Below are 9,541 nucleotides of genomic sequence, written 5' to 3'. Positions count from 1 at the left end.
GGCTGAGCTTTGGGATTACTCACTCCTAGGACTTGCGGTCGGCAACCTCGTTTTCCTCCAACCCACTGGGAGCTGGGGCTCCAGGAGGCTGGGCGTTCTTCTCCCTCCGGGGCTCCCAAGCCGCTTCTTGGCCCTCCAGCCTCCAGGCGAAGGAACTTGGGCAGCCCCGTGCAGGCTTCAGCCCAGCGATGACCAGGGACCTGGAAGCTGATGTCACCGCCATGGGCTTGGGGAGCCGACACCAAGGGGCCGTCCAGCGTCCTCTCAGCTCAACTCTTCTTTGGCCTGAGGTTAAAGGAAGCTCCCAGAACCCTGATCGGGGAACAGGAGGCCAGCATGTGTGTCGGGGGGGGGGCGCGGGGGTTTGGGGTGAGGGAGCTCTTCAAGCTTGGCCAGCCTTGTGCTTTCAAGCGAGCTTCTGCTGGGAGCAACAGGCTTACTGTTTTTGAAAGAATTCACTCTGGGCAGAAGTTTGGGCTTTTGCCTTGTTTGACAGCCCGTAAAACTCAACTGCAAATCTAGACTTCCAGCTCTACTGTTTGCAGGGTAAGACCTGGAGGCAGTTATCCACTCCTTCCCCTTGGCTGGCCGTTCCCCCACATTCCCGTGTCTACCCTGGATCCCCACCTCTCAGCTCCACACCGTTGGGAAATCACGAGAAAAGTGTTCCCAAGGGCAAGGATGGAGGGCAGAAGGCTGGCTGGGCTGGGGGATGGACCAAGAGATGTCAGATGTGGACAGGCTGATACGGCCGGGAAGACAGAGCCAAGGGATAGTGCTTTGACTTCATGCTTTGAGGCTGTGTGTGTGTGTGTGTGTGTGTGTGTGTGTGATTTCTCTTTGGTAGATCCTGGAAGCCCAGTGCAGTGGGAGAATCCATTATTCTGAGCCTTCAACAGGTACCAGGTCTTCACCGTGTTGGGAGTTGGGCAGGGGACAGACTGTAAGGCACCTGCCTCGTTTTTCATGCTGCTGCTTCTGCATTTGACTTTGCAGAGCGGCTTTCCTTAAGTCCTCCCATCCCTGCCCCCGTTTGGGAGACTCCAGGGCCTGGCGTTACACCGTGGAATGAATAAATGTCACTGCGTGAGCGACTGCCTTCATGAAGCTGGTGGCTGTTTATTGAGCATTTACTATGGGGTCTCCTCATGTCCAACCTATGGAAAAATGTATTGTTTTTTTACTGATGGGTAGGTACCCTCTAGGCTCAGGAAGCTTAAGTGACTTGTCCCAGGTCTGGCAGCCAGGACCGTGTGTGTGTGTGTGTGTGTGTGTTTTAGGGAGGGTGGGTGGAGATTTACAAGAGATTTAAAAGGCTCGTGGCATCATTTTTTATTATTGCTCATTCTTGCAACGTCAGCAAGTCTGTGAATTTGTGCATTTGTAGAGCTGATAGGATTGATGGGATTGATCCAGGGCCGCCCCTGGAAACTGGGGACAATGAAAACAAAGTTGGGGGTTTTCCAAGCCAGTGCTTGATGCAATAGTTCTCTCTAAAAACAGAACTTAAAAGAGTGGAAAATAGGGAATATCCTCTGTACTGAGAATAGGGAAGAAGAGAGACAACAAAAGAGACAAGCGGAGGGACCAGAGGGACCAGAGGGACGAGACCGTCTGTGACATTTAAACGGCCCCCTCTCTCAGACTCAGGAAAGAAGAAAGGCACAAAAAAGAACAAAGCCAGGTCAACTGTTAAAAATTATTTAATAGAAAGTCCAATGTCAAAATGTAACAATAAACAAAAATACACATGTATAAATATGTATATATAATTAGACCTGTATACTTTCTCAGACCCTTTTCAAAATGGAACGGAATCATCATTACATCTTGATGGTCAAATCAACATGAATATTCAAGCGATGTGGCCCCACTGGTGCGGTGGGGAACATCCCACTGAAGCAGTTGGAGGGTTCAAAGAATTCCAATCACGCGAGAGCCGGGAAGGTTGCTAAATGTCCTCTTCGGGAGAGACCCAGAGAGGTGAGATGAACAATTCCACGGCTCCGGACATCGTACCGGATCTTTTCTTAGCACCTGTAGCCACCACTGTCCAGGGATAGCTTTCCTGTCGGGCAGGTTTTTCATTATTGAAATTTAGGTTGTTTGAAGAGTTTGTTTGCCCTGTCTCCCAGATGAGAAACTCCTGGGATTTGGATCTTAAGACCTTCTTATTCTGCAGGCCAAGTGCCAGCACAGTGGTTTTGGGATGGATGCCATGAAAGTGTGCCGATTTGCTCTTAAAAGAGTAGTGTCCAAAGTGGGTGTGTGCAGACCAGGGGGTACTCAAGGTTCCCCCCTGGAGGTGTTCAGAGAGAAGATACCAGAACCTCTGTTTATAATATTTTGTATCTTATTCTTTTAAAATGGTTACATTGTGTACTTTTTTTTTTTTTTTTACAATGCGTCAAATATAATAGTCCAGGAGTAGGTGAATATGGGCTTTAAATAAATTAATAAACATCCAGATGGGGTGCATCTCACAGAGGTTTTGCCGAGAGGCGTGTGCGGTAGAAATAAACGGGCACCCACTGCTTGGTAGAGTTCCCGTGCATGCAGAGCGTGGGGGAGCCTGCCCTGGGGGACTCCCGTGCCCACCCGAGGAAGTGTGCAGGGGCTCAGAAGAACACTGCCGCAAGATACCTCTCAGACCCAACTGAGAGCAGATGCCTCCTAATCCTGCCACGGTGTTTCACTTGAATGTAAGGCCTTATTCCTAAGTTAAAAACCACAGCACACAGAGCAAATACACAGCCACTGGCAACGGGCAAGGAGGCATTTTGATCCTTTCCTGGTGACAGTGAGGGAAAGGGACCAGAGCAGACAATGGGGAGAGGGTGCCCTAGGGCGAAGCCCACCGTATTCCACGAACACCCCCTGCCGTCACCAAGGAGACCCCACAGGACCTTACTTTTCAGGTAGGTGTGTGTGAGACCGAATGCTCTGTCCGTTTCCAGCATGGTGACTGCCACAGGCCTATCTCTAATGGAAAGGACTAGGCCAGTGGGATATTTGAGTGGGAACCATAAGACACAGAATTAGAAATTCCTCACCAGGGAGCCAGAGGAAGATCTGGGAAAAGGGTGTGCGTTTGAGCTAAATTCTTTCCAAGGGTTCAGAAGGCTGGTGTTGCTTTTGAATAAGCCAGGCTGCACCCAGGAGGGTGGGTGTGGGGGTCCTGCAAAAGAGGTCAGCCCCAAGGAATATTCAGGGCCCTTGGGGATCCCTGGAGACCCAACCACTCGGCTAAGAAAATGTCTTTAGCGCCTAATCCCTCCAACCTCTCACTTGTTTGAGCCTTTTCTTTAGTTTCTAGAAACCACGCTGCCTCACAGCTAGTATTTTTGATTCATTGAATTCTTTTTCTTCTCTTTATAAAATTTCCAATTATTTGTGGGGGTGGGGGGAGGGAAGAACCCACTGCTCTGAACTCGGAATAGGTTCTCTGGAAAACCTAAAAGGCACTGTGAGGTGTCTCCACAGAGAGCCTGCTTCTCCCCTAGCCTCCCTGCTTCATGACCGGAGGGTGCAGAGCTGAGCTTGGGGGGGCCCCCCCATCCCCACGAGGCCCCTGCTGGCTGTCTAGGTTGGCAGGTTTTTGCCATGTGCCTACAATCCATTTGTGCTTTTTTTTTTAATTTTTTAATTTTTTACTATCTTTTTTCTTTGGCAGGATTCAGGTGTACACGTGGGACGGAGCAGAGGCTTGGCCACAGGGCATGACCGAACCCGGGGAAGGGCTGTCCCAGGGCAGGCTGAAGGAAGGCATCACACAAGCCAGCAGGCCGTCAGCTGTTTCCTGGGAATTCATCTTAGGGCATCCCCTCATCCTGGGGTCTAGGCCAGCCTCGTACCAGGGGTATTTTAGCCTTGGTGGCTCTATGGACAGGTCAAGATGACCAGGCACTGCCCCTTGTATGTCTCTAAGCCAGGTCTAGCCCCTGTTAAAGCCCCTGAATTCGAACAGCGTTTGGCAGGAGGATAAGGTGCTGGGTGGGTGGGTGGTTGGGGGCAGAGGACACATGGGGACGAATCATCTCAGCTAGCAAGTGTGTGGTCTCACAGTAAGAGGGCAAGTCTGGGCCCCGATGCTGACCGCACTTATCTCCCTGGGGGACCTCAGCAGTGACCTCTGCTGGCCTGTAGCTCTTTTTCAGCCCTCCCCTCCCCAGTCTAGGGCGAAGCCCCCGTGGCCTTCTGGGACCAGCCAGCTGACTGCTTGCCCTCATCCCCTGTCCTCTCCTCCCGACAGCCTGCACTGTCCCTTCGTTGGGCTGAGTCCCAGACTGTCCTCTCAGCTCCCTACGCCCTTTGTAACCTTCTCCCTCAGTCCTCTGACACACTTGAGCCTGGATGTCTCCTCCTTCTGGAAGCCTCGATTCTCCAGGCTGGGCAGCTGCCACTTTGAGATGCTCCCACAGCCGCCAGGACTGACCCTTACGGTCTCCACACTGTCTCCCTGACCGATGCTAGGCTCCTTGAGGGCAGCAGCCGTGTGCGGCTTAACTGGGCATTCTGGTGCCTACACTAGGTGCTCTACACCCAATCTGCTGCACGAATGGGTCTTCAACCCTGGAGAAGGCAACGCTAACGATGCCCCCTCTGGGACAACCCAGATGATGGGGCCCCAGATCCACACCTCGGGGGCAGAATGTCGCCGTGGATCGGCTGGGCTGCCGGTCAAGGCCATGCTGGACAAGTAGGCGAGGGTGTGAGGGACACTGGTTTAGATGGCTGCACCTGGCTCGGGTCCCGAGGGACGCGCCCTTTCCGCACCAGGGCTTGGGACAGGATGCCGGCCCCCGTGTCCAGGCCAGAGGCCCAGGTGAGGCAAACGTGCCAGTGGCAGGGCATCCTGGTCCAGAGGGGGCACGAGGCTGGGTGGCCAACAGACCTCCCCCCGCCTCATTGAGTCTAACTCAAAGTTTCACAAGAGGGATCACTAAGCGTTTCCTGTTTGGGCATTATTAGAGTTATGCTAATACCTTCCTAGATGTTCTCCTAGAGAGTATGAAAAGCAAAGTACAGCTCTTCCTTGGAATAATTCAATGATAAAGTAGATACGTATTTTTTTCTCTAAGTACCTGTGTCTGTGTGTGTGTTAAGAAAAATAGATAGATCCGAATTTAGAGTCCTAATAAGGCAGCTGCCTGGTTCTGATCCCGGAAAATAGACACGAATTTTTAAAAATAAATTTGCATCTTGTTTTGAATGGAAAAGCTGGCTTGAAATCTATAACGAAGCTTTCCTTCCCTTGCTCACTTGACGGTCGAGAAAGAACAGTCCCTGAAGGTCGGGACTGAAATGCCCCCAAACAGTGGCTCTTCTATTCCCTCTGGGTCTAGGCCAAGTGGCCCCTAAGGTTCTAGAACTATCTGCAACCCTGGAGACCCTCCGGCAGTTCTGGCTGAGTTTACCGTGTTCTTTTTACTGCTTTTAAGTCTTACTCAATCATGTTCAAAGCCTTGGGCTAAAAATAACTCCCGGAAAGGGAAAAAGGGGAGAATTCTGGGTAGAGGGGGAAGACGGTATTAGAATGAGGCCTTTGGTTTAGGAACGATCTTGTTGAATTAAAGCCACTTCTCTGGCTTACAAGAGATGAGAGCCGTTTCCCACATTATCTTGAAGGAATTTGACAGCTGCCAGGGTTGAAAGAGGCAAGATCTTGGGGACAGTTTTCAGAGAAAACTGAACATAGTAGCACCCCCTCTCCACAAGGAACTTTTTTTTGATTCTTTCTAGCCGAGTGAGAGCAGGGGTGGGTCCCCTCTGGACAGCACCTTTAACAGTTGCCATGGAGACGTGAGTCCTCTGTTTTAGAGGACGTGCCTTGAGAAGCAAGGAAAGGAACTCTGGGGAGTTCTTGGGCTCTTCCGACCTTGCACGCGTTATTTAAGTGACTGTCTAAGTCACGACACGACACGACTCTCCAAAACATTTAAAGTCTCGAAAGAGATTCACAGTGACCTGCGGCGCGTCAGCTGGCCTGGAAAATACAGACCCGGTTCAAACACTGGACAGAGACATCCAGCCCTGACCCACAAGAAAGGATTTCAAGTCAACGGTCCAAGCCCATCGTCTACGCTGGGTGATCGGGTTCTCCCACACTTCTCTGCAAGATTAAGGTTTTTCACCCTAACACGATGCAGTCTGGGATGAATTAAGCCTTGGGAGCCAAGAAAGAAATCACAGCATGCAAAGGCCTGTTCTGGTTGCATCTGGAATTTCACTCTAGAAGTAACAGGTTCCTTTTCCAGATGCTGAAAGGATTCCAGAAAGCGAGACATGTGCCTAAATCCCCAAAGCCTTTTCCTTCTGGGCACAAGATTTCTGTTAGCCAGCAGCCTCTGGTGGTTTGTGTGTAGCTCATCAGATCCGGGGAAGGCCGAGGAAAACACCTCCCGTGGCAAACCCGGCTGGGGATGAGCCAAAGAGTGATTCTGGAAGAGAGAAGCCCCGGAGGGTTCTTTTCACAGTGTTGCGAAGGGCAGAGTAAGAACAACAAAATTCGGAGACTACTTGAATGACATCTTTCCTTCTTCCCACGCGGGCACTAATATTGGATAGATGCATTCTGTACGTAGAAACATGAGGAACATGAGGGTCACAAATTCCCTTCACAGGGTCACACCGGGAGGATGACACAAGACAATGACAACATTCCCAGCACAGTATCCGGCACAGCGTGAGCGTAAATAATAAATATTAGTTCCTTTTCCTCCTTCCCCAAGATTAGGTTAGATCCCACATAAGGTACAAGAGTCTCCTGAGAGACGTGGGCGAGCTACAGCGTCTAAAGGTCGGTCACGTTAAGTCAAATACATTCACTCAGCAGCCCCGGTTTCTGCTGTAGTTTTTTTGATCGTTTTCCACAGACACGCGAAAAGGTGACTGACAGACATGTTTTCCCCTTGGAAAAACATGTTCGTTCATTGGCAAAAGGCAATTCATAGAAGTCACAAAATTCCAAAGGTTTACTGCGAGGACGTTTGTGGCGGGGAAGCCAACTGCCTCAACCAGGTGCCCACAGGCTTGTGGGGACCCAGCGGCCCACACGCGACATCCAGAAGCCAGTGTCCCTGCGTCCAGCCACCTTTCCACCATGCTTCCAGACAGGCATTCCCTCTCCCCAACCAGGTCTTCTTTCTCTACTGGGGTTTTGCACAACTTCACAAAAAGCTTTAATTTCTGAGAGGTACAAAGAAATAAAGCTCTAAAAATGCCTCCCAGGGGCAAAAGCACGGAAGGCAGATTTTCTGTCAAATGATCCAGTGCAAGCTAATGCTTTTTTTTTTTTTTTAAATTTGGGAGTTGGGAGTCTTTTCAAAAAGAACGTATCAGAGTCCTGAAGTCCAAGATTCAGAGTCAGTATTTTCCTGGCTTAAGACACGGATCATTTTTCTTCCTTTGAAACCAACATATTTAATGGGGTTTCCTTCCTAAGACCAGTAGGGATGGAGCGCTCCTTTGCAATTCTCACCTAATGTCTAAGCAGTTTGTAATCAATACGCTGCCTGCATCACAGGTACTGAGGTAAAATTCATGAGAGGTACAATCTCGGCTTTTAGCAGGCTTCTGGGAGAGTCTGGCCCTTAGGGAAAAAAAAGTCTCGATGAGGTTGGGAGGAGGGCAGTTAGGACTCAAAGCAGGATGGCATCCAGTGGGATGGAGACGAGGGCGCCATCATCCCTGGGCTGCTCCTGGGAGCCGTCAAGCGTCAGGCATGGGTGGGGAGGCTCATCCTGGGCTGATTCTGGGGGCTCCCCCGACACGGAGGGGCTTCCCTGCCTGGCAGCCACACCATTGTGGACCACAAAGGACCTGAGGCTACTCCCCTCTGCCAGCTCATCCCTCGTTTGAGTCAGAGCAGCCCAGTCTCAGAGCAGGGCCTGTGAGGAGGGGGAGAGACCCATCTCCCCGCAGGTCCGTGGGTGGCCCCTGCTGCCACCGAAGGCTGACTTAGGTTCCTTGTCTCTGGACTTCATTCGTTCTTTGTCCCTAAATAGACCCTAACACCTCTCTAGACTCAGCCTGGGGGTTGAGAGGCTTGGCTGAGGTAAAAGACTCTTTTGAGGTTCTCTGCCAGTAACAAACACGTACTCAGTTAAGACAGCAAGTACTCCATGATCCTGAATCTCCGCCAACCAAAAGAAAGCAGCACATACACTGCTGAACTTCGACAGCTCCACAACCCAGGAGCACAGACAGCGCGTGAGACCCAGCCATAAATCTTCTAGACGGCCAGCCCCACCCACTGGCCGCCAGGCAGCTGTATTTTGAATCGCACCCAAGCGTGGGGCCATGCTATCAACTTTCTGCTGAATGCTTCTCACAGTCCATTTTTCGTCCTTCCTTCTTCCCCCAGGCCACTCCACTCCCTCCCTCCTTCCATCTCCCTGAGTCCTCAGCCAGCAGAAGCACTAGTTTCTGGATGATTCTTTTCATGGTATCTGAGACAATCTGCTTCATGTTCAGATACATGGCAGGGGGAGGGGGGTAGGCAAAATATTTCCGCATTAGACCCTTTGCAGAAGGCATAAAAAAAAAATACAAACATAAATCACTTGACAATTTTATGATTAAAGCCAATGATGGAAAAAACAGTTTTGAGTGTTGCTAACATCGTCAAGCATCTCATTCCAACCCACTCAAACACCCCGTTCCCCGTTTCTCAGATCTATTTCTAGATATACCAAACTTGTCCGCAGATGAAATCATGTCTGCACATCAAAGAGTTAAACTTGGGAGACAACTCCAGGTGAAAAGCTCCCCCCGCCCCCCGCCGCCGAGCGGGAACCAGTTTCTAGTTTTACAAAACACTCAAAAGTCAACTTCCCAAGAACACTTGGTTCTGGGCGCACATGTATCATGTCCACATGCTAAACATGACTAGAAAAAAAATGGTATGAGCATGTATCATCTTTGGGTAGAAGGTGGTGGTTTTCTGGGAGGACAGGACGCGCTCTGAGAACACCAGGTAGAGCAGCCTGTGGGAGATGCTTAGCGCCTGTGTCACTCTTGCTCGAGAAGAATCAGCAGATCATGTAACCGTGAACAAAGTCCCACGTGGACAAGTTTCAGGGGGTGCTCAGCAGTTTACTGACAGTTGAGGAAAACTATTTTAGTCACTTGGCCAAAAGCCACACGAAGGCAGGGAACGTAAACCCCTCTGCGACTGGACCCTCTCTGCATTTTTCTGCTTGAAGCAGGATAAAAAGCCTTACATTTTGGCCGCATCTCTATTTATGGAACAACCACAGCTGCTCCCCAGAACAGCGGCCGCTGGCTGAAAGAGTGAAGGGCTTTTGTTGCTCTTGACTGAGTTTCCTGCCCCCCCACCCACGTCTGTGCCCCGGGGTCTGACGGCGGATCGGGAATCCATCCACGGCGCCATCCGTTACACGGATGGATTTTAAAGTCAAGGCTCATCTTCTCGGCAAGAGCGAATTCAGCGGCTTATTCTGGCCTGCGGCAGGTGAGCTCTCCGCTACCCGGGACGCGTCACGACTCCCCACCTTGGAGGGCGGCAGCGTGGCTGATC

The sequence above is a fragment of the Lutra lutra genome, chromosome 15 (genome assembly GCF_902655055.1).
Source record: "Lutra lutra chromosome 15, mLutLut1.2, whole genome shotgun sequence".
Classification (NCBI taxonomy): Eukaryota; Metazoa; Chordata; class Mammalia; order Carnivora; family Mustelidae; genus Lutra; species Lutra lutra.
Note: the sequence above shows the minus strand (reverse complement) of the source record.